This window comes from Anser cygnoides, chromosome 4 (assembly GCF_040182565.1).
Source record: "Anser cygnoides isolate HZ-2024a breed goose chromosome 4, Taihu_goose_T2T_genome, whole genome shotgun sequence".
In the NCBI taxonomy this organism is placed as follows: domain Eukaryota; kingdom Metazoa; phylum Chordata; class Aves; order Anseriformes; family Anatidae; genus Anser; species Anser cygnoides.
In genome coordinates this window covers 54,263,160-54,287,340 of record NC_089876.1, presented here as the reverse complement: position 1 = coordinate 54,287,340, position 24,181 = coordinate 54,263,160, and the positions used below count along the sequence as shown (strand labels likewise).

Below are 24,181 nucleotides of genomic sequence, written 5' to 3'. Positions count from 1 at the left end.
TAGTTTTAGGAAACAATATTTTCTAACAAAATTGGAGCTATTTAGCAAGCAGCTCCAAAATGGGTTTTGTATTAATAAACCCAGTATGATCACAATCCATGTATTTTAATTTAAATCAATTCTTTTATTTTTAACTGAGTGGGATGAAGCTTTTAAAAGCCTCTCAGCTTTATCAGTGGTGGAGTTTCATTTCATCACTGCTTGTAATTAGCTATTTACACTAACATAACAAATGTGGTGCCTCCAGCAGAAAGCTAAAGGCTGATGAGAAATTGAGAATGAAAAAGCACCTAAATGTTAGACTAGTCAGCAAGATTTTCAAGTTTGTTAAAATTAATACAAGCTGTCATTAGAGTAACCTACAGTTCAGTGCTTCATAAATAGGAAAAACAAAGCAACAATGCTTTTTGTACCTTTCAGCTACTTTTTTTGCTGTTTTATTTTCCTTTAACAAATCAGGATATAGAATGGCTCATAAAGCTTCTCATATAGACCAGCAGCATAATAATTTGCTATGTGCATCCCGAGCCACTTACAACTTGAAAGCATCCAGACTGAGAAATATATTCTAATTACAGAAAACAAAACAACCAAGAACAAAGAATCATCTCCCTTAGTGCTCTGGGATAAAGATAGATACCTCTTCCGTACTTTCCCTGCTTCAGTCTCTGATCCAGTTGTCCTGTCAGAGGAAAAAAAAAAGTTTCTTCCACTTCTGTCTACTAATTCCTGCATGTCCTGAAGAGCAGCAGGGCTCTTTCCAATTGGTGGTTGTTGTTTCCTAAAATGCAAAAAAATACCAAAGTACATCATTATAATTCATGTGCTAAAAAGCAGGAAAAAATGCTTCAGACTGAGCACTGATTCTGTTTCCTAAAATGACACTGTGGGAAAATCAGTCAATTAATTTCAAAATTTACAATGTTCCTTCAAAAAGGATAAGTGCACTACTTTTATGATGTTATCAGAATGGAAGATGTTAATTCCCACAATGCCTTAGGTTCCTCACAGCTTTGACCTTTTGCAGTGAAGCTTTCCAGGTTAAAAAATTAAAAGACTTGAAAGCAGGTGAAAGTGTGTCTTTGGTAGAACGATGAGCTATTCAAAGATTATTCAGAAAATACTTGAAATAGAAATTCTCAATAATGAAATACAAGACAAATTCATTCAACAAATCATAGAGAATTTCTTAGGAAAAGTTCTGTGTAGGAAGGTATACATATCCACCCAGGTTCATGCAGTACAATCACGTACTCTTACACTAATACATATTTGACCCACTTGGGGTCAGATAAAATGCAAAACTAACTGACATTCAACAGCTGTCTACAACTTCAGCAGCAGTCATAAACTGTGTCTTCTTGTATAACAAATTATCGAGAGCTAGGAAAGGCTCTTGATCCAACTAACAACGGTTAAGTAAAGAGTGAAAGGATTTGGCCTGCATAGATCTGAAGGAGTCTTTCATTGCCTCAAAGCAAAAACATCACCATAGCTTTCAGTCAGCTTGTTAGCTGACACAAGGTTTGCAAGTCTGCCACCACATGCTCCTTGAAATTTGGCAGTTGGCTGTCCTCCCATAACCAGATCCATCCAGGTGTGACCTACACTGCTTGATCATACCTTTGTCTTCCAGCAAATTGTGAAGTTAAAACTATTCCCGCTAATTTCATTTCGCTGATGTTACAAAAAGATCAAAAGTACATTTCTTAACTTCTCAGGCTGTCTGCAGTGAGCCAGTCAATCATCAGGGAGAACCTGGAGAAGAAAGAAAAGAGAAGAAAGCTTTGGGTTATTGCTCTGCCTTGGTCTAGTTGGAATTATGTTTGAGAGCTGGTTAAAGGGAACCTGACTGTCAGGTGAAAGGGTAGGAGATCCATCCCAAAAAACAGCCAATCTTTCACAACACAGACATATTGTTGGTTGCAACATAAGGTAAGAAAAGTACACGCATGGTCAATCATACAAACTATTGGCAACAACTACTTTTGTGGGGAGAATATACAGGTTTCTCTAAACTCTGGTCTGGACTTTTCAGTTAAAGTTCAGTATTGTTGAGGATCTGGTTGTCTTTGTACACAAATAACAAAACTTGGATCTAAGAGAGAACAAAGCAGAGAACATTTTAAATGTTCACATAATGCGTCCTGGTATTAGGCCTGTTTTTCATGAAAAGTACCAGATTTAAGAACAAAACAAGGAATACTTTTTTTTTTTTTCTGAAGACCCTTCAAGTAGCTAGAAAAAATAAATAACTACAACTTCTTTATATATAAAAATGAAAGATTTCCTAGGACAAAATGCATCAGGATCAATCCAAAATGAAAACTTTTATGTTTCAGCTACAATTTGAGAACTCCCATTCAAGTCCACAGACCTTCTGTGCTAAGGAGCTGCAACACTGGGCCATTAATTTCCCTGTGCTAACAGATGATTTCAGACCCACTAGTTGTGGCAACTAGTAGCCACAAAATGGAATCTAAACTTAATAATTGATCATGAGAACTGTGATAGATTCAGTGATTCTGCTATGCATATTCTTATGAAGATTTACACTCCTCTTACAAAAAGTATACCTAAGACTCAGTGTTAAAACCTGAAAGAAAAAGTCCTGACCCTGTGGTTGGAGATGAGGCCAGGGACAGTGAGTCTATCTTGTTACTGAATATAGGCTTATCAGTACAGAATTCTTTCTTTTCCAACCTGCAGGACAAAGATAACTAACACATGGAAAGATACAAAGGTTAACGGCAAAACAAAAAATAATGAAGAATAAAGTATGCTATTTTCATTATAATGAAGTCCATTTGGTTTTAGCATTAGAAGAAAGTGATTTTAGACTCTCTAGTGATGCAAGATGAAATGTTTGACAGGCAATGAAATATATATATATAAGAAAGCAAATGTTTGTAAAACTGGTCATAATATTTGTCTTGTCAATATGTTTTAATCCTGGCCAGGATTGTGGAATGATTAACAATTTACATTTAATATCACATTGCCTTATAAAATCCATGTATTTTATTTTAGCAAGAGCTCACATCTCCAGTAGCGATCAGTTCCACAATATTTTTGATATTTTTTGCTAAATTTGAATACCTTCTGTGAGGTAAAAATGCTGCCTCAACTTCATCTGACATCAGTATAAGTTTTAATGAACCTGACCCTCTAATTCTCAGCTCTCAAAGACACCAGAACTGGAGTAATGAACTGACACATTGTTTAGCATACATTTTTTAAATCTCATTTAATTTTACTGTAGATTTTTTGTCTTAAAGCCTTGCAAGTTTATTGAGCAATTAAACTATGTTCTCAGTCAGGGGGAAGAAATGCTCATAAAATAGCAATAAGCTAAGCAGTAATTTCTAGAGAGAAGTTGTGTTTTTATTTCCTGCAGCATAATAGGAACAAGTATTTGTTTTGTAAAATAAGATGCAGAGTATTTTAAAAAGCTGAAAATGACAATTGAATTTTTTCCATTTTTTTCCCCTTTCTATCCCCCATCCCCCCCACCCCCTTAAGTGAGATTAAGTTTAGAGTGCTTGCAGTAAAGAACTGCTTCTGCTGTATTGGCTTCATCAGATCAATCAGTCAAATTAAATAAGCAATAGTTGGTGGGATTTTTTTCTATAAGCCTTTTGCTGACAGATGGCTGCTTGCAAAGTGCCATATAGTGAATTTGTTTGCAGAAAGCACCTCTGCTGTAACATGAACATTTTATAGGTAACTTTGTTACCTCCAACTAACTAGTGAAATCCTGTACCTGTTGCAAGCAGTTCTGATTTTAAAGAAAGATGATTGAAGAAGCTGTCTTGAGATGCTGGAATGACTAGCAGCGAGTTTTAAAGATGACCTTTACAAGCGTAAAACATTACTTGCAGTACTTATGCACATCTTCAAGTATAATAGACACAAAAATAGATTTTACGAATGGGAATTTTGAAGACACTATTTGCAAGACAATATTGATGTTTTTTATTTCACTTATCACCTCCTTTATTAGGCTGATCTGTTTTAAAGTACGTTTCTATTCATCATGAGTACAAAAAGAAAGTGTACTCTTAAAATAATTAAGCGCCTAAAATTTAGGCATTTTAAATGTCTAAAAATGTTTTTAAAATATCAACATGTATTTAGATTAAAAGAAATACTAAACCTCAGAGCTACACAAAGCTAATCTAGCTACTAGTAATGTACTAATTCTTCTTTCTTTTTCTACTACTAACTAAATGTCACAGGAAGAATAAAAAATTCAACGTGTTTTCCAGAAAACGTCTCATTAAAATATCTCTATATTATAGATACCTACCCATTTACTAACTATATTTCCAGTCAACAGTAATACATCAAAATAACTTGGAAAGAGACAACATAGCTTAATCTGCAAATTAACCATTAAAACATTACACTAGAAAAGATACAGAACCTCTTAGAAAGGAAAAATAATCTGCTCCACTCTTCATCCATATAGCAGCACTGTACCATATGATATAGCTATTTTAAGACTCAATAACAACTAATGAGTTTATGAACACAGAAAAAATTAGCTAAGAACTGAATGCTAGCAGGCAAGTATGCAGAATAACCCTGGCACCAATAGCAATAATAGCAAGCCAAACTCTTTAATCTTTATGTAGAGGTTAAGTAAATTCATTATTATTTTAATAACGTAATTTTCTACAGGATTATAATCTTAGTCCCTTCTAAAATTAAAATCCCCCTGATTTCAGTCACTATCTGAAAAGCAATTGCACACAAAGCTGCTGCATCACTTTGAAAGACATTCTTATACTGGAATTGTTCTTCTCATGTTTGATGACCTGAAGTGACAAGGAGGTGTGTTTATTCATTATTATCCTCTAACCTACAGCTGATTGAAAACTTTCTGACTACTCAAATCATTTGTATCAGTGGATACTGATTTTTTTAAATCAAAACATATCAGCAAAATATATCAGCATCACTGACTTTTATTTTAAAAAGTTCTCAAAAAGTTTGTTTGCATTAAAATGACATCTTTCATTTTGAATATTACACCCAATCATGAAATCAAAACATTTTACTATACTGTACTCAAAAGGAACATAATGCAGTTCTATCAATGCAATTGTTTTAAGCATTCTAATAACAACAAAATTAAGCACTTAAATCTCAAAAACAGTTTGTTTCCAGAATATATTAAAAATATGATACAATGATACTTTTGGGAAGATTCTTTAATACCTTTTCTAACAAAATTGACTACAAGTCTCAATTTAGGAAGAAAATTAATTTCAAGATAATTACATTTATTTCTGGTGAAATAGACATTCCAAATTGTGGCCAGTCATAACTGAAGTCATGCTCCAGTTCACGCTTCATCTCTTTTACTGTGCACTATACTGCACGGTGTGGAAAACTGAAGAATTATAACACTGAACTCTAATGGCTCTCAGATCAATAAAGCACTATGACATGCTGTACTCCCAGGTGAAAGGAAAATTGAGCTGGCAATTGACATCTCGGATCTGCCAGTTCCTTACATTCATAAAGACATTATTATTTAGTCTGGTTGAAAGCAATATTCTAATATAACCAAAGGTCAGGGTTGAGTAATAAATCTGAAGCTAGAGTCAGTTTATCATAATACTGCCATGTAAAAGTCACTATGTGTAAGTAAAGGTCAACTTTAGCAAGTCATATTCAAGTGTTTTTCCTTTGGGGTATGGTAAAAGAACTTCTGTGTTACACGATAAGTAAATATTGAGAGGTATATCAACCACTAAATATCATATTACACATTGTCTTATCTAATTTTAATCTTGCTGTGTATTGGATTCTTCAAGACTGAAACACCACTCCAGTTTAGTCTTTCAATTTCTCAGGACATTTTGAAACTAATAAAATCATAATCATAGAATCCCAGAAAGGCTGAGGATGGAAGGGACCTCTAGAGGTCATCTGGTCCAACCACTCTGCTCAAGCAGGCACACCTAGAGCAGACTGCCTTTGCAATATAACCTCCTCAACTATTAAACAGAAAGATTATTTTATTGTACAGATATTTTCATGGACTTCCAAGGTTTTATTGCTTTTTATATTCCACTGAAGGCATTGACGGATTATCATACCTTTTAGGAAGATCTTAACTCAGTAATCAAATCAAAGTTCTATAACCAAAGCAACACAATATGAATCAGCCTGCCTCATTGCAATTCTTTCCTGTAAACTTTTAAACTGATGTAAACTGTACCTTTCTGTTAACAAAGACTAATGATTGAAAGCAGTACAACAGTCAGAGAGCTGGAAATACAAAAGCATTAATTTGCTATTCCTCCTTAGGATAGTTAGGATTTCAGATGAAAATCTGTTCAACAAATCTGGAATTGCAATTGCGATTTGTCTTGAGAAAACAAGAACAATCTACTATAGAAGCTGTTTTACACTGGAAAATAGTGCAAGGGTTAATGTTGGAACTTTATATCCTGTTGATATCTCAAAACCATGTCACATAAAAAGAGGTAGTACAATATAGGCTCCTGCTGTGTAATATGATGCAACTGAATCATTGCAGTTGCTGGGTCAAGAAGTTACTCTATGAATTCAGGAAGTATTATAATTTAGCAGCAAGTCATAGAGGGAACGTACTTTCTCCAGGGAGCAGCAAGTGGCAGTGCACAGTCTCTCATCTTTCTACAGTCTCTCCTCATATGAAAGGTGATCCAAACCTCCATCTTTGTGGCCCTTCATGGGACTAGCTCCTGTATGTCCATATCTCCCTTGTACTGAGGAGACCAGAACTGGACAGCACTCCAGATGTGTCTTACCTATGTTTTTAAGATTATCATTTCATAAAACATAAGAAAACCATTTTAAAAGGAAGTTTGTTTTTTATATCTCTCTGATATCCTTATTTTAGGGAATAATATACCATTTTGTAATTCTTGCCAGTTTACTCAAAATACATTATCAAAAAAAAAAAAAACAAAAAAAAACAAAAAACAAAAAACAGTGCTAGTTTCCCTCGGAGTTTCTGAAACTAGCTAAGAATACTCTCTCCAAGTGCATCAACCCCAATTTTCTAGTCAGTACAATTTCTTTAGTGTACTTTTTTCTCCTGTGATGTGTGTGTAGTTTACTTGATGCATCCTGGTTTTGAATATGACACTTCCTTCTTGTTCACCCCCATATTCATGCTGCTCTGGAATCTATTACACAAAATAAATATTTTTCACAATATTAGAATTAATTACTTTTTACTCACTAAAATAATCTCAGAGATTGATAACTACTATAAAAAAACAAGTTTTGTAACAAGTTGTTATAAGCACCACTGCAATAACCTTCCTTTGATGGAACATACTCAAATTTTACATACCATAATACACCATATTTGTATTCCTTTGTACATCCTAGTTTCAAACATTAACAAGGCCAAGTTGGATATTCATAGTGTTAGTGGGGAAAAAAGAAACCATGGGGAAATAAAAAACCTCTCTCTTACTAATTGAAGTACAAAGTTAGAGCAAAGTTATAGCTGCCCTTGATGCTCTCTGGGGCATTTATGTTGTGTATTGGTTATGATCAAACAAGAAACAGCTATTCAGACAGCTCTGAATATCCTGTGCAGTAATCTTAGAATTTATGGCTATCTTCTGGTTGCAGTTACATATTCTTTTGAATATAATAGCTTAGTTCTAGTTTATTGCCATGCAAAACACCGAGGGCTCGATTACATTGCAAGCACCCATCATCAGTGGTGCCATCAGCTGTAGCCTTCCTTTTGTGATACTGTTCCTAATTCTTCCAGGTCCAACAATTAAATCACTGTTCTCCCTCTGTTTTACCTATTGAAAAGGTCCCTTTGATTCTAGCTAGATTAAGCTAATTTCAGTCTTGTTTTCATTATATTCTATAACAGGCCCCATAACTAAAATCTTTTGGCTTGTATTGCAACAGTACTCAATGAGAATGCCAAATTTTAGATTTCTTTCAGCACAGGCCACTGAATCAGGTTAAATGCAGGAAGTCTCTCCCACTGGGGAAGGCATTGAGGGATATTTTACCACCTGACCTCCTGGGTAACAAAAACTATATACTGCTCTTACAGCTCCATGTGGATTGTTGCTAACTACTGGAAAAACAGTCTGTGAAACTGCAGTTCAGTCCCATGGTAGCAAAACACCCACAGGGAGGGCAGATACATGATGTTCTGACTTTCCATTTAGCCTTGTGCTAACATTAAAGAAAATCCTGAAAAGGACAGTCCTGGAGATTGCTAAGTCTTGAACAAAAACTGGCATATACTCATCTTAACCAGGTTTCAGCTATTAGAATTGCACTATTACAGTGTAGCACACAAAACAATGTTTCCTATGCTGTTAAAACCAAACATCAGTATCGTTGAACAGAAAACACTAAGACCTGGAGAAGAAAATATAATGCTCATTGGACTCAATCTTACACAGTTCTGCCACTAGAACTGCAGACCCTCCCAAGTGTAACATCCTCTAATGTGATGGGATATTTTGTCCTCTTCTGCAGACCACCTGGATGAGTGGTAGGACTTTGAACAGAGTTTGTAATCTTCTATTGTTTTTCTGCTGCTGATTTCAATACCAACATTCAAACCGTAATGAACGAAGTTTTTAAGTTCAGGAGTTGAGCTGAAACTTTGTAGGTCTAAATTTAGTACCTTTGGTCCCTAGTTTCAATACCAATATAAGTTAAACAATCATTTTTGTAACTTGATAATTAAGAACTCATTTTAGGTGTAATCACTTAATTTTATTCATGGGAAACAAACAAACAAACAAACAACAACATAATCAACTATATAGCCCAACAGGGTTGTGTGTCTTTCTCATCACACTTAACAAACATAGCCAACAATCTCATATCAGTTTTTCAATAAAGCCTTTTGAATTTGAATGACAAGAGAGCAAAATAAGACCCAGAAAATTCCTCAAGTGCAATTTGAAAGGGCATAACATAAAGAAGATTATTTTTTTTTCTCCAAACTGACCCTGAAAATACAAGCTAATTCTTAACGTGCCCATTTGTTAAGTACTATATGATTCTGGCAGGCTTACTGCATGCTTAACAAAGGAAGAGGGGATGGAAAGAAAGCTCATTAATTAGCATTTTTAGTACCTAAACGCAATAGGCCAGCATAGAATAGGAAACTGCATTACTGTGTTATCTCTGCTGCAAAACAAGATGTGGAAAGAGAAATGGGAAACGTGGAAGATTTGTGCTGTATAGACCTTGTTAATAAAACAGACGACTACACAACAATCAAGTCAATCTACTTTCTCTCATGACTGTTCACTTCACCTATCAAGCCCTCAGTACCAGCGTTCCCAAAGCCACTCTAATATTAAAATTTGGAAGCTGTGTATGTTAGGAGCAGGTTACAATACAGCATTTTCCTTAACCCATGCTCGAGGCACCCCTGTTAGTAGCTGAATGACACACGGTTTCATACAGTGAAGCCCCAGGGATCTAACCTGAATGTAGGCTGACTTAGAGATCTTACTGGCCTTTATAAATACAATATTGGAGCCCTTCCAGGGTCCCAGATTTTCTGCATGACATTGATCATTTGATGTTGCTTCAAGGACAGGAGAAATATACAATGGCAGACTTGGGCTGGGTATACCTCTGCCTGGCTTGTGTGAGGAGGAGTGCTTTTTGGCTCCTGCACACAGATTTTCTCCTACAGCATCATAAGTACAATCCTGCATTCCAACAGCCTGTGCACAAAGCTTAATTGGGAGTAAAACACATTTCTGCACAAGCCTAATCCTAGTATCAGATTCTGATCTCATATAGGTGACTTTATTTTTCCAGAATTCATTACATATTAGGATAAAAGGAGATCAGAGATAAATCTGTTTGTTTTTGTAAAAACTCTCTCATTAGTTCTAATAACAAAAAAAATATTTCCAGAGATGAGTGACTATCACTGAATATGATCCTGTCACTTTCAAGGCATAAAAATACGTTATAAATTATTTAAACCCTTGTTGAATGTAGCATACCCTCTTATCCAAACATTAAATGAAAGACTTAATGCCTTTCCTATACAATAACAACTTATCAGAAAAGCTCTTAGAATAACTACTGTTGAATCTTTGCTCTCAACATGTAGAAGATAAGTTTTCAAATTATTAAAACAACTACCTATCAGTGTAACCACTTCAAAGCCTCTATGATGTGACCATAAATTTGTGGCTGCAGTACTGCTCCTGCAGTTTATCTTGTGATATGATGCAGAAATAGAACATTATACAGACACTAATAGTATACGTGCACTATGAATTGTTAGATATATAACTAATTATCTGCTACGCACACATACTATCTGTGTCTACAGAATAGGCATATTCGTAAATATTAGGGATAAAAATGGCCTTGTACCTATTTGAAAGCTAGTACCCTTTCTCCTAAAGAACTACTATATAGTATTGGACTACACAGCAATGAGAAATGAGGTAATGATAGCAAAATGAAACTGAAAAATAATGAAAGATGGCAGTAAGTAGTTATTTTGGTGCTTTATCAGTGCAATTGCTCAAAGTGTGAACATTTTTTAAACAAGCTGTACAGCATGAAGAAATCCACAAATTACCAAATGAGTGAACAGAAAATAACTGTCTATAGTTTTTTAATTCTTTATAAAATATATTACTAGGGGACTTTCTTTCTAGAAAATTAGAACACTTGCAGTTTTTCCATTTAGGGCATTAACAGGCATTCAAAGATAACCTCAAGAATTCTTAGCACTGTTACATATGCACAGTTCAATAGATTCAGAATTAGAGAAGTGTAAAATTGCTCAAATAAAGTGTCTGACTAGTGATTGTAGTCTTCTACACAAAATCCAATTACAAGAATGCTGCATACAAACAAGAGAGAAATGAACTGGCTTAGCAACTTCATTACGATGGATATAGTTTTGGGTACTCTGAAGCAAAAAGCGTGATCTAAAAAAATGCTTAGTACCAGAAAAGTTCAATGTTGAGATATTGCACTTGTCAAAAACTCTTCGTATCAGGACAAAGATATTCTACATTTTTTTTAAATACAATTTCACAGAGAAAGTCTACCAACAGTTATTACAACTGTAGAAATAGTATCACTAACACTAGGAGTCCTTAGGATGTTAGAATGCAGGTTTAAAATACATTCGCAATGCTTCAGAAATGCATCAGTTTACTGGAACTACTGGACAAAGCTCTTGATAAGGACAAAACTGAAAATGCAACAGTGAACACACTCAAGTATTTTCTGTTAATTAAGCCTCTTAACAGAAGGGCAAATTTCTGTTAATTAAGCCTTCTTAACAGAAGGGCAAAAAATGAATACTCAACTTCACTTACATATAAACCTGTGGGAAAAGATGCATTGATTTACCTGGAGACAAAATTCGTCTCTCAATACATACAACAAATACAGCACTGTAGAGATACAAAAAAAATTGCACTGACACTGCACTCTAGTTTGAGAAACTTTTGCTGCTTGATGACTTTGGGAACATAAAATGTATTGAGGCCAACAAATACCTGAAAAATCCACAACTGGTACTTGGAATTCAAGGCTAGAGTCAACAGAAAGGAAAACATCCGTATCAGGACCTGGCTGAAGTTTTCCAAGAGTCCAAGTGCAAAATCACAAGCATTAAAATCGACTCAAAGTTCATCTCATAGTGGTTTATTTCAACTATCTTCTACAGAAGTTTTCCATCTTAAAGTTTCTTACATACCTCCTGGCTGTGAAAAAATTGATCTACTGCTCAGCACTTATGATAAGAGTCACAAAGCTCACATTCTTCCAGAAAATCCCCCAGAGAATACTACATGATGTTCTCAAAGTTTGCCTTGTACATTCTATAGGATGGGACTCACAGCAAAAAGTATCAGTAATGATCCCTTGTTGTCAGAACAGTCATGATACCGTTGCTAAACCCTCTTCCACAGAATCTATGTGCTAAGCATACTCAAAAATGTGGGAAAGGATTCAGATCTCCACATCTCTCATCTCCCAGGACAGAACCTCAAAAACATGTGGCCCTCGGGCAAGACACACTGGTAGGGGAAAGATGATTCTAACAATAGGCATCAGAAATACACTCAGACCTGAAGCAATTAAAATACTTAACCTGTATTATTAAGTGCCTAATCCAATTTTTCTTTTAACAAATATTAGCATGCTGACAGAGACACATGTTTACACGTACAGGTTTTTTGTTGTTGTTGTCGTTTGTTTATTTTTTAAATACCTTGTTTTGGAATAGCATCTCTTTGAAAACTACGGGTGTTTCAGGTCTTTTGTTTATATATATATAAAGGAAAAAATTTTCTCTAGAAGACCAAACTTTTAACTGCTTTGATTCCTTTGCTAAGTCTCTCTGTAGAATACATTACTAGGGGTTGACTCTCTTCTATCCTCAGAGACCCAGAATAAGAGCTGGAAACCAGCTTCTCATACAGCAAAAATAAGACTGAAAAGAAAAATCACAAAAGGAAAAAAATAAGAAATTGCAAAAGCAGAAATAAATGGAAGTTTGTTGAAAAAAAAATAATATCCTTAACAAAAGTTGCATGGGAGAAAAAGAAAAGAATATTTTTCCCAGAAAAAATGGAGGCATTTCTCTCATAACTTATACCAAGCTGCATAAGAAAGGGTAAGCTGTTATTATTTCATAAATTAAACTACATATATAAATAATATATTAAATCATTATATCTACATATTATTGATTATACTTATGTATATGTTGTATTTTATTATATTTGTTTGAAGCTGAAGGTGTTTCCTAAGATCCTACATTGGAGTGTCAGGTTCTTACATATATAAATAGAAATAATCAGCTTTCAAGTAACTAACACCCTTGTAAATGTGAGAAGGGAAACATGTGAGAAGCAACTTAAATAAATAAGTAAAAAATCTTTACATCTTCTACTTTCCATAAGCCAAAAAATTAAGTGGACAAAAAAAAAAAAAAAAAAGAATGTGTAAGGAAATAGTAAAGAGCCTCTTAATGTATGTATGTAAGATTTGAGGTGAGACTTAATTTTTTTATACTAAAAGAAAACAACAAGGAAATTATCCCTTGCATACGTTTTCCTATAAAACTATGAATATTTTCCAGAAAATATTTTTAAATAACTTCACTTATGAAGGTCAAGATGCTTATGAAAACAGCATCTGTGTGAAAAATACTGTTTCATAATAAAAGATTATTACTGTAGTGACAATTCAAGTTGTTATGGCAACTGGGTCTGTAAAAAGTGTAAGTGAGCTTAGAAAACATTTAGGTATTTTTACCAGCAGAATATTTATATTAAGTTTTCGTATTAAAATCCCTTAGAAATAATTCAGAAGATAAACTACAAAACAAAAGAACAACTAAGATTTAGATGGTCATTATTGTTGCTGTGAAATATAAACACCTATGATGCTTTTGTTTTGTATGTTAACAGATATATAACATTTGTATGCTCTGACCTTGTTCTCCCTTTTCTTCAGTGAGACATTATATTAGAGAATTTTTCATTTCATTCAAGTTTTAATAGTTGCCAAAAAAAAAAAAAAAGCCACATTCAGGCAAAATGAATAGGGTTTTGATTAGCAATCTTATTTAGGTTCATCAGAATTAGCAACTTGGTTGCATTATATTGCACCACAGACTAAATGTAGCTGTTGCATGTACATAGGAGACAAAGATACTTGGGACAAAGGGAGCCAATGCCTGCTCAATGCAACAACTGTCACAGAGGTGCCAACTATGTTTGCCCCCACAGGTGGACCTGTACTTGTAGTAGGCTACAACAAAGACTGGAAGCGAGTGTCATCAGGCCCTAGTGGGATGGGAGAGGGAAGCCACGTACTTCTTGACTGTGTGGGTAGGAAGCAGAGAGTAGTAACAGGTCTTCCGAAGTAGCTGTGTCCTTTGTCATTCACCTAACAAAGGCCGCATGGTTGGAAGACACAACACTGATGTTTTGAGTAACTGCTTACTTGTCCTAGTGAGATTTCTTGTGCTGCTGACCAATGTGAAAAAGGTCTTATTACTGCTGAGAGAGAGAGAGAGAGATTTTATGGATCAAATGCACTCCTTATGAAAACTCAGGACTTAGTTCAATAAGGAAGTATCTCCATTAGATGGATAGTCTCCAGCTAAACCTCCACACTAAGCAAGAGCTAGTCAACAGGTTCATTAGATGGAAAAACAAAACAAAGAAAAAAAAATCAGCAAAAACAATGCAAACTTTCTCAGAGATTGTACAATCATCTGTCAGCCTCCAAACCCAGCATTCAATGTGGAAAGCTATTAAAACCCTGCAGGAAACCCTGGGGGTACAAAAGCAAGCCCTCAATAATGTAGAAAATGGAGAAACTGTCTACCCACACGGCTTTCTGGGTGAAATGACAGAGCTTATTAGATATTCCCCTGTAAATTGCACAATTCCCAAAGCATCACCTTGTAAATGCTATGAAATGTTCCTCAAAATACACTGGACACCCTCACTGGTAGGTCATCAGTAAACAGATAAAGCTCTTATAATTTGCAGAAACTACCAGAATAACAGACACGAGACATATCATTTCTGGACACACAAAGAAGGTTCTTTAGTAGGCAGGACTTTCCAGTGTTGATGTATCTACAGCCACCACTACCAATGGGAAGTAATCTGAATCCCATAGCTTGAAATCCAATGAGTCGTTTAGAACTGAGAAAAATAATATCATACAGTAATAATTTTTTTTTACAAAACAAGTTACAAGTCTTGTATGAACAAAGGTTGACTAAAAAGATCTACCACTGTATGTCTTTTTATATCTCTGTCTTATTCTATGCAGCTTCTATTTTAAATGTTTGAATAGTAAACAAATTTTAAAAGTAAAATAATTATTCTGTGTGTTAAATGTATTTTAGAGAATAATTGGAAGTGTCATATAATCTCAGCTACTGTGGGCTTCACTGTACATGGCAAGAAATATTGCTATTTATAAAAGCAGGACAAATATTTCATAATTAACATTTCAATTAATTTCACTTATGCTTGTGAAGTGTTTGCAGGTAGGATGCCTGCTGACACAAGCTTTTCACTCTATTTATAGCCTTGTGTAAACTAAAATAGTCCCAGAAAACAAGTACCCATTATTACTGAATTTGTTCTTGCAAAAGAAATGGGTAGAGCAGCAGGAACATCGTTAATGCATGGAAAAAGTACATGCATTCTGCATCTGTTGATCTAATTTTTCTGTATTTTGATATTAGAACATTCCTGCAGATAAATTTGTTGTATTTGTAGGATACACTGGAACAATTTCAGAGATGAAACAATTCTCAAGTGGCCCAGAACAACATGGATAATACCCTTACAACATCATTCTATTTTCCAAGATGGCTCTATTGATTATTCCTTTACTGGAGTGACCATTTGTCATAATCCAAGACTCATTCACCTCTGCTGAAAAAAAGCTGGGTATTTCATAAAGAGGCTTAAAAAATAGTAAGTTGTGAAAGTAAGATGTTAAGGAACAGCATATATTTTCTTGTATTATACAGGGAAAAATGCATGTATTTCTTCTAAGAAGAATCATGGCAATAGTCATTAGAGTGCTGTTTCCTATGTAAGAAGAAACAATAAATCAAATGCAGGGGGTTTCTTGGACACATTCATTCTCTTTTCAATCATCTATTCACCAAATTCAATTCTATTTAAAAATAAAAATAAAAATCACATGGAGCAAGATCCTAAAACTGGAAAGTATTTATATTATTTTGCTATTAGCAAAAATGGAAAATTAGGATTCTGTAAGCTTTATTAGTTTCTGAAGATGTTCTTCACATGGTATATTTTAACCTCCCATTCTCTAGACCATTGCAACGTCTTCCATAAAGCGCATATTCCACTAATTAAAATTCACTGTATTTGAATTGTCACCGTTATGACATTGTTCTACTGATTCAATTATATTTATTTGTGAATAAGGCAAGTCCAGTGTATATTAAAAGCTTCTTACTTAAAGAAAATGTTAGACCTAAGTAAGACTGTTTAATTTTCTTGAGCCAATGAAATTATTTATGAACTGGTCTGCTGTGTGCTGCAGCCTGCAAAACAGCTAAATATTCAGATTATTTAGAATCTCTATTATTCACTTCCTGTTCTATTTTTATGTATACACAGAGCACTTCAGCTCAAAAATGCAAATATATGCAGTGCTATTTTACTGTTCTGAAACCTCTGTTTATACATTCTAAGCTAGCTGGAACTTTTTCAAGAACCTTCATTATCTTAGACATTTTGAGAATATTTTGAAAGCTTGAATAAATTGCCTAACCACCAAATGCCTAGGGCAGCTAGGCAGCGTCTGAAGACTTAGTGAATCGAGTGACTCCTACATTAGACATTTGCATGGTTATTTTTAATTAATCACCATATAAAATGTAATTAGCATGCACCACTTATCATCTGAATTGCAGTTGGCAATTTTTTTTTATTTTGTAAATTCTTGCAACATGCAGTTCAGAAAGAAAGAGGGAATCCCAGAGGCTGATGTCAGGAGTAATCAGGGGCGATTTAGTTGGCTGCTGCTCAGGATATAACATGTAGTTTATTTTGCTCTTTATTGCTCAGATTTTTTATTTTAAATTTCAAAAAATATACAACTGTCCATCCATGTCATCTCTCCTTGTTGTCTTGAACCAGCAGTAGAAAACTAGAGAAAGAGTAAGTTACTCCTTGCTCAGAACCTGACTTTTGAGTGCTGTGTTGTTACTTTGCAATGCTGACTTGAAAAGCAGCAGGACACAGCACAGGTGCAGAGCCCCCGCTGGCTTCAGTGAACACGTTTGTGCTGGTATGAATGAAAATTCTTAGTACTGCTTTTAAGTGGATGGGAGAACACACAAGAAGAGCTGTAAGGCAGGTAGCATCCCTGGAGTAACACCGGGAAGCCAATCTCTTCCTGTCTGGAGGCAGCCTGCTCCTAGCTAGAATCCAAAGGTACAGATCCCTCCTAACAAACAGAGGAGTCGGTATCAAAAGCTACTGAATGCCCCCAGCATCTCCAAAGACACCGTCACGGTGCCCACAGCTAGTGAGGACATTCAGAATAATACAGATGCTTTTTCAGAGGCCACACAGAGCAGTATCTGCTTGCTCCAACCATCCCCTTCCCTGCAGTTACAAGAAATAGTGGGCAGGTCCTGAAGCAAAACTTTCGAGCACTCAGGCCCATTGGTATCAGTTCCTGATGACATGTCTCAAAAAGGCACTTTTTCTGGAATTAAACTAGTAAACGTTTTCAATAATGTGAACTAAATTCTGACAGATTGTGTTCCCATTCTAACCAACTATACAGACATAGGAATAAGGCAATGCTTTACATCTGCAGGACCAGTGTTAAACTTTCCAAGGAAGATGATTGCAACAAAGCAAAGAAAAAAAATGTCATGGGGTTTTGCTTTCTTTCAGCTAAGGATCCAAATCTATTACAGGTGTCTTGGGCACTATTTCTTTTTCCTTTGAGTTTCCAGCAGAACAACTACAGCAAATGAACTCAAACTAAAAATCTGTATAAGCTGACAGCATTCCCTTGCACTGAGGACGTTCTCCCCCGTGAGTCACACAGCAGCATATGGACTGCATCCTTCATGACATGCTTCATCAAACAGGTGCACCACATTCAAGAGGGTGCTCCTGAATTTTCATTTGCAATAAAAAAAAGGATTCTCTCTTTAGAAAAGATTTGAAAAATCACCTTATTTGAGGATGAGTTAATTACTGCACTAAATTTGGACACTGGCACAATTCTAGAAATAAACTTTCAGGCTTTCTGGAAGCTTCTTAAAGCTAACTCTTACTTTTCTTTAAAAAAGCTGTGAGACTGTAAGAAAGGTGAGGGAAAAAAAGCATCTGCTTCTGCTTTTCTTCACCACACCTGAGGAATGAAAAACCTATTATTCTTATGGGTTTATGTCACTCCTACCTAAGCTTTAGCAGCTTGATTTAAAATACAATTTCAGCATCTGGAGCATGACTTAGACAGAAGATAGCCACTTAAGTCAGAATTTATAGTTCTGCAAATCCCTGCTCAGCTATCTCAGAATATTTTAAAACACTTCAAATTGTCATTGGCGCCTGTGTCTTTATCTTAAGTTTCTCTGGTGCTGAAAGTTTTGCTTCAGTGTATTTCCACAAACACCTTAGCACTGTCAGAGTTGACTAGACAGGCCACACAATCTCAAACATAATATCATAGAAGAAACTGCCATTTTTTTTTCCACAGTTCTTATTGCTTAGAAGTATTCATAGCATGACATCAGAGACAAGCTATTCACAAGATCACACTAGCAGGCTCTTAATTCTTCTACACATTTCAAGGGAAGAATGTTATCAACTTTCTTTAGTTACTCGATTGTTAGAAAGGTCACAGAATCATAGAATGGGTTGGGTTGGAAGGGACCTTAAAGACCATCCAGTTCCAACCCCCTTGCCATGGACAGGAATGCCACCACCAGACCAGGTTTCCCAAAGCCCCATCCAGCCTGGCCTCGAACACTTCCAGGGATGGGACATCCACAGCTTCTCTGGGCGACCTGTTCCTGTGCCTCACCAAGAATCGTGAAAGAAGAGAACAAAAATAAAAACGTACAATTATGAAAGAAAAACAACTTACCTACTGAGTGAAGCATGCATTTCAAATGCTATTTATGTATTTTCATGAAATATTAACAGGGTAAAATATATAAAATACTGTGGACTTTCACGACTTAATCTGTACATAAGCAGTCAGCTCCCATTACCACTACAGAAATACAACTAATGGGGTCCAGTTCTCCCCTGCTTTCTTTTCTTTTTAAAGAACAACTGTCAACATCTGTCTTCACACGAGTATTCTGAAGCAGATAAAATTAAAATTTATTTGCTTCTGGTAGGTCATCTATGCTCTGGAGAGTGAATAGATTTTAAATATATCTCTACACTGATCCTGTTCCTGTCAGGTTTTGGATTCCACTCAGGAGATCAATCACTTAGAAGCAAGGCACCTCCAGTATTTTGCACAGTGGCACATAAGTCTCTTTTCTCAATTAGCCTTAGACATTTAAAAATGTTTTGTGACACCCACAGCCATACAAATCAAAAATCAAATCTCTCTGTAGCAATGCCCACCTAAATCAAATAAAACAAAGCACGAGTCTATCCCTGAAATACCCTTGCTGCTAATCACCCAGTAGCAGAATTTTCCCTAGGAGACCCACCTATGCAAAGCAGCATGCTCCAAGCAAGAGAGTACAACTAATTCCCCATCCAAAGTTTGCTGTCAGAAAACATTCCCTCTGATACTGTACCCTTCCAGCAGGTGACTGTTTCAGACAAATCTTTCCCTCCTCCCTTTTCATCCCAGTGGGGCATGTTTTCCTTATTTTTTTTCCCTCAAAATCTCTGCATCTTTTCCCAAGCTGGGTATTAGAAAGTACAGCACAGATAATATTCTAATGAAAATGTCATTTTTTACTACCTCAGTAGCTGGTAATAAAACTTGTTTCTGTCTTGAGACCTTCTTAACATACTATTTGTTTTAAACTGCCTATATGCTTGTAAACAGCTTCAGACTACTGTAAATTGATACACCTAACATCCTTCTTCCTGGTGTGGATAGTCAGCATAAAAAGAAGGCCAGGTTAATTACAAAGATGATGTGTTAATTAGTTAATTAACACATCACGCTTCTCTGTAGCAGGCAGAAAGGAGGAGAAAGACAACTGGGGGAACTGAGTGAAGAATAGTAGAGACTGGTTTATGCAGCACAGAGAGAAGAGACTAGCTTTGATGAGACACCACAGCTGTGTGTAATGCACACTGTCAAAACCTAAATCTCTAGTAAACTGCGTGAAATTGGTTCAGACATTCATCTCCTTCTTGCAAATGCAAGGAGTACAAGCCATGCTAAATTGGTCAGGAGTTTGACTAAATTTATGGGAACATGAATGAGTCTGGTCCTTTCCTGAACTGTACAGCAGAAGACCTGCACAGATCAAAGGACTTCCTGAAATTCTCACTGTCTACCTGTTAGAGTGGACAGAAATGTGGGAAAGGTATTATTCTTAAAGAAGTTAAATTAATCACACCCAGAGAGATGGATGCCACTGCTGGTATCACACGGCTCTAGCTTATGCTATTTTGACTTTGATTATGTTTCAGTAATGGCATGTATCTTAAATATTATGAGGTTTTTCTCTGAGTACAAAGGCACTTTGGGCACGAAGTACTTGTAAGTGTCCATTGTACCGAATTTTCAGTTGGACCCATCCCTGCTAAGCAATCCATGAATTTCTGCAGTTTCCAACTCACACTTAGCAAACCAGCCAAGACACCAGGATAGATGTACCCAGAGCCAAAAATGAGATTGACGTGGAATTAAGGCTTTTAGGGCTCTTGTTGGAACTGGCCCTTAAGGTTTTATTTTGTGTCTTTCTTTTCCAGATGAAGTAGACAACAATTTGCAGAACCCTGTTGTATAAAACAAAATTCCACATATCTGCAATCTGTCCAATGACTGAATTTATTAATGCCACTTACCCTCTGAAATGCATTGTGTTTTCTGTCACTCATACTGACTGTTACCAAGAGATGCACACTCACCTTCAAGCAGTATTATGAAGGTCTCAGTGGTCTTACAAAGCATATTATACTTCTGTGCAGAATCACCAGCCTTTTCTGAAATAGAGAGGGGAAACAGAAGTTGCAGATTGCCCTCCCTAGCATCATATTGTGTATGGTTTTCCTTTTTGGTAATTCATCCACCTTTTCTTGCCAGTCTTCCCTGTATGTGACTTGAGATTTATCACACTGTTTTTCCCTATTGTAGGAATGACTGGGATTTTCAGCTTCAAAGTGACAACTTTGTGTTACACCCCTACAGAAAATGTTGCCTAAGTTATTGCATCATAGATGGGCATTGCATCATTTTGATAAAGTAGTAGCAGTTTCAGGAATTTTCTTCTTCTCCAGTCTTTCTTTGAGGCTTTCTATGTCTGCAATTTTTCAGTTCCTCTAACATCAGCACGTATTATAGGCATTGAAATTCCCAGTTTCCCATAAAAATTTCTGTAATCATTTAAACATGTTTCCCTGCTGTTACTCTATACATTAGGAACATCAAATTTTATTCAGTATAATTCTACAACTTTGTCTAATCTTTGCTTTGTTACCTATAATCCTTTTCCTCTGTTAGATTGTGATGATGGAACAAAATGAATATCATGCAATATCTGCAAGCCACTTTATTTCATGCCCACCAAACTACCTTCTCAGTTTATTGTTCCTTTTGGAACTTTACTTATGAAACCAGTACTAGGGCAGAATTTGGGAGGTCTCAGCACAAGCCTTGCCTTTTTAGAATGATGTCTTGCCTGTAAAGTAAATACCTAAAATCTATGAAATATTTCATTTCTACATGCAGTACCATACTTCTCAAGCTTCTGTAGCATATTTTTATAGTTTGTCTCTTCTGTTTCACTTCAAGATTTTTTTTTTAAGTACATCTAGTGTATCCAAAAAACATTTATTTAAAAAGTATGATACTCTTCACCTGTGCACCTTTTTGAAGACATGCAGTAGCTTATGTGTTTTCTTCTGTATTTCCCAAATTTTAGCTCCAGTGGATTTATTTTTTTACCTGTTCTCTTCTTTCATTTTTCTTTAGTGTCTTCATACTTCTATTTATATGTCATACTCAGGAATCACCGTTTATCTTCTTTATTTCAGCAAAGTAGTTCCGATGCCTCTGTAAAACTTAACATGGATTTATACAGAGCTCCTTTTCAGACAGTGTACCTTTGAAGCTAAACCTATCACAAATTCAGTTTTCTACTTCACAGCCCTAAAGCAAGGTCATTGTGCTAGACCTATAGACAACTAAAATAAAGTTATTTTTGTTACCAGATTGATGGGGTGTATATTTGTGGTCATGATTTAAAAAATATATGTTTGAACCATAACTTCCCTACACAGACATATCAAATTATAAACTGAAGAACAAAATTAAGGATTGAATTATCTTTCCTTTGAACTTGATGAGTATTATCATAATTTTTAAAATGTTGAAAAAATATATGTAGTTTTATGTCTGGTTTATTTATAGTTTTCCTGATCATACTTTTTCCAGGATAAAAACTATGGCTCATCCTTGAGACTGTTTAGCTGCTTCAGTAAAAGTTAAATCCATCGATTATTCATAGATCCATCATTGTCTGAGTGCCTACTTAGTGCAAAGAAACAGCAAGCTACCACTTACTACTTTGCTTTACAGTTTTTAGATTTACCTACCTACACAATATTGTTTGCTAGCTTGATTTTAAGTTTTCAATGTCTTCATTATAGATGACAGAGACAACATATGGATTTGGAAGTAAAACCTCCAAGCTCCATCAGCTGAGTAACACTCAGTTAATTACAGTAAATAAAGAACAATTTTTTTATGCAAATTATTCACCACCCAGGAAAAAAAAAAAAAAAAAAAGAACATTCTGACTGTATCATGATTTATTAACACTGACAAATACTAATTTCGCTACATGCGTGGTAAGTAATCATACAGTAAAATACAGGGTATCATTTGTCAATCCAAATGATTACAAACACAAAATTTTTCAATAGAAAAGCAGAAAAAAAAGCAAGAGAAGAAAGCTGAAACGAGGTAAGAAGCAGCAGCAGAAAGGGAAGACTAAGGAGGACAGAAAAGAGGCCAACGAGAGCAGATGTTAAGTGGAAACAATCAAGGAATGGCATTTTGTAAAAGATCCCAAGTGAAACAAAATTGGTCCAAGTTGCCATATCTAGCTGACATTTTTTTCTCTGTAATAAGTACTGTACTTTTTTTTTTTTTTTGCTACATTTACAGATTAGTAGAGGCTCAATATTCCTCCAAACAGATGAGCTGTTGAAATGAGATGCAGCCTTAATTGTAGGTTTTATGAAGTAGATGGGAATAGTTGAATCCACATCCAACCTCAGGAGACACATATTAACTAAAGAAAATATGAAAAATAATAAAGGAAGTGGAGAACAGCTTGTAAGAACAGAAAGCAAGTGAAAGAAACTAGGGAAAACTCAGTGCTGTTCAGTTGAGGGGAAAAAATAGGCTGAAAATCTTTTTTTTTTTTTTTTTTCAGCGCATTTTAGAATTGGCTTTCAAGTCAATTCCCTCATTTTGCAGTGAAAACCACTGAAGCACTATCTAGGTTCAAGCTCTCTAATATTTATCCTTTAGTAGACAAAGGGTTTCCCAATAAACTAACACCAAAGTATGTTAATGGTAAGGAGAGTGTTTTGGTACCTTGCTATGGGAACAGCTCCAGTGCATAAATCAAAAAGAACCTTTCTTCTCCATGTGTCATTTTTGTGTTACGATTTGTCTTTCTAAGTATGGAGAGACATGGCACTATGAATTAGATAAAGCATTGACTGACAAAACAAAAAACAACAAACGGACTTTAACAAAGGAAATTGTTCAAAGCATGTCATATTTCAGCCACACAGCCATTTCAAAACTTATTCTAAAAGTGAATTGGCTGCCTCACTCTTTTCATATACTATTAGCTTCACAGGCAGCAATCAGAAGTCCAAGGAAAAGATCTTCAGGTGTGCAATAATGACTGGTTCTTGAAACTTTCATTGCACTGTGTATCAGTTCTGCAGATTGTTTTTTTTTTTTAATTATTATAAATTGTAGTTTCTGTTAACTGGTGCTGTCAGTAAAAGAAACACTTTTTGAAGTGATACAATGGGAACAGTCCTGCCTTCTCTAAATTCAGAGATGGTTCTTCCCCTATACCATCTCTCTGCCATACAGTGCTCTGAAACATGATAAAACCCAGAAAAAGCCAAGCCATTGACATGCTGTAAAATATGCCCTTTAAACTGTGATGCTTGAAACTTGCTTGGCCCACATCTCAAGCATGGCTCAGTTAGGCAAAGCTGGTGATTCCGTGCAGAACATTCCCTTCTGTGCTTCAAACTCAACACTTGCAAATAGGTCTGCTTTTTGACACTTCAGTGATGTTAAAGTTTCTATTTTCTCTAGCCTCATTGCACATAGATGACATAATGGATTTCATTCAGGCTTTTACAAATGATCATGCACATGCTGAAAGTGAATGCCACATCCTAGATTTTGAGAG

At 35.5% G+C, this 24,181-nt stretch overlaps 1 long non-coding RNA gene across 3 annotated transcripts in view; it reads right to left on the bottom strand.

The window, feature by feature from the left end:
• Positions 1 to 24,181, bottom strand: part of LOC106041745 (uncharacterized) — a 91,816-nt gene that overhangs the window by 16,138 nt on the left and 51,497 nt on the right. For all 3 annotated transcript variants that reach the window (XR_010831179.1, XR_010831177.1, XR_010831178.1), the window contains exons 5-6: positions 1,624 to 1,758; positions 641 to 781 (exon numbers count right to left, since the gene is read on the bottom strand). This is a non-coding gene — a long non-coding RNA (uncharacterized lncRNA). The remainder of the gene's footprint in view (positions 1 to 640; positions 782 to 1,623; positions 1,759 to 24,181) is intronic.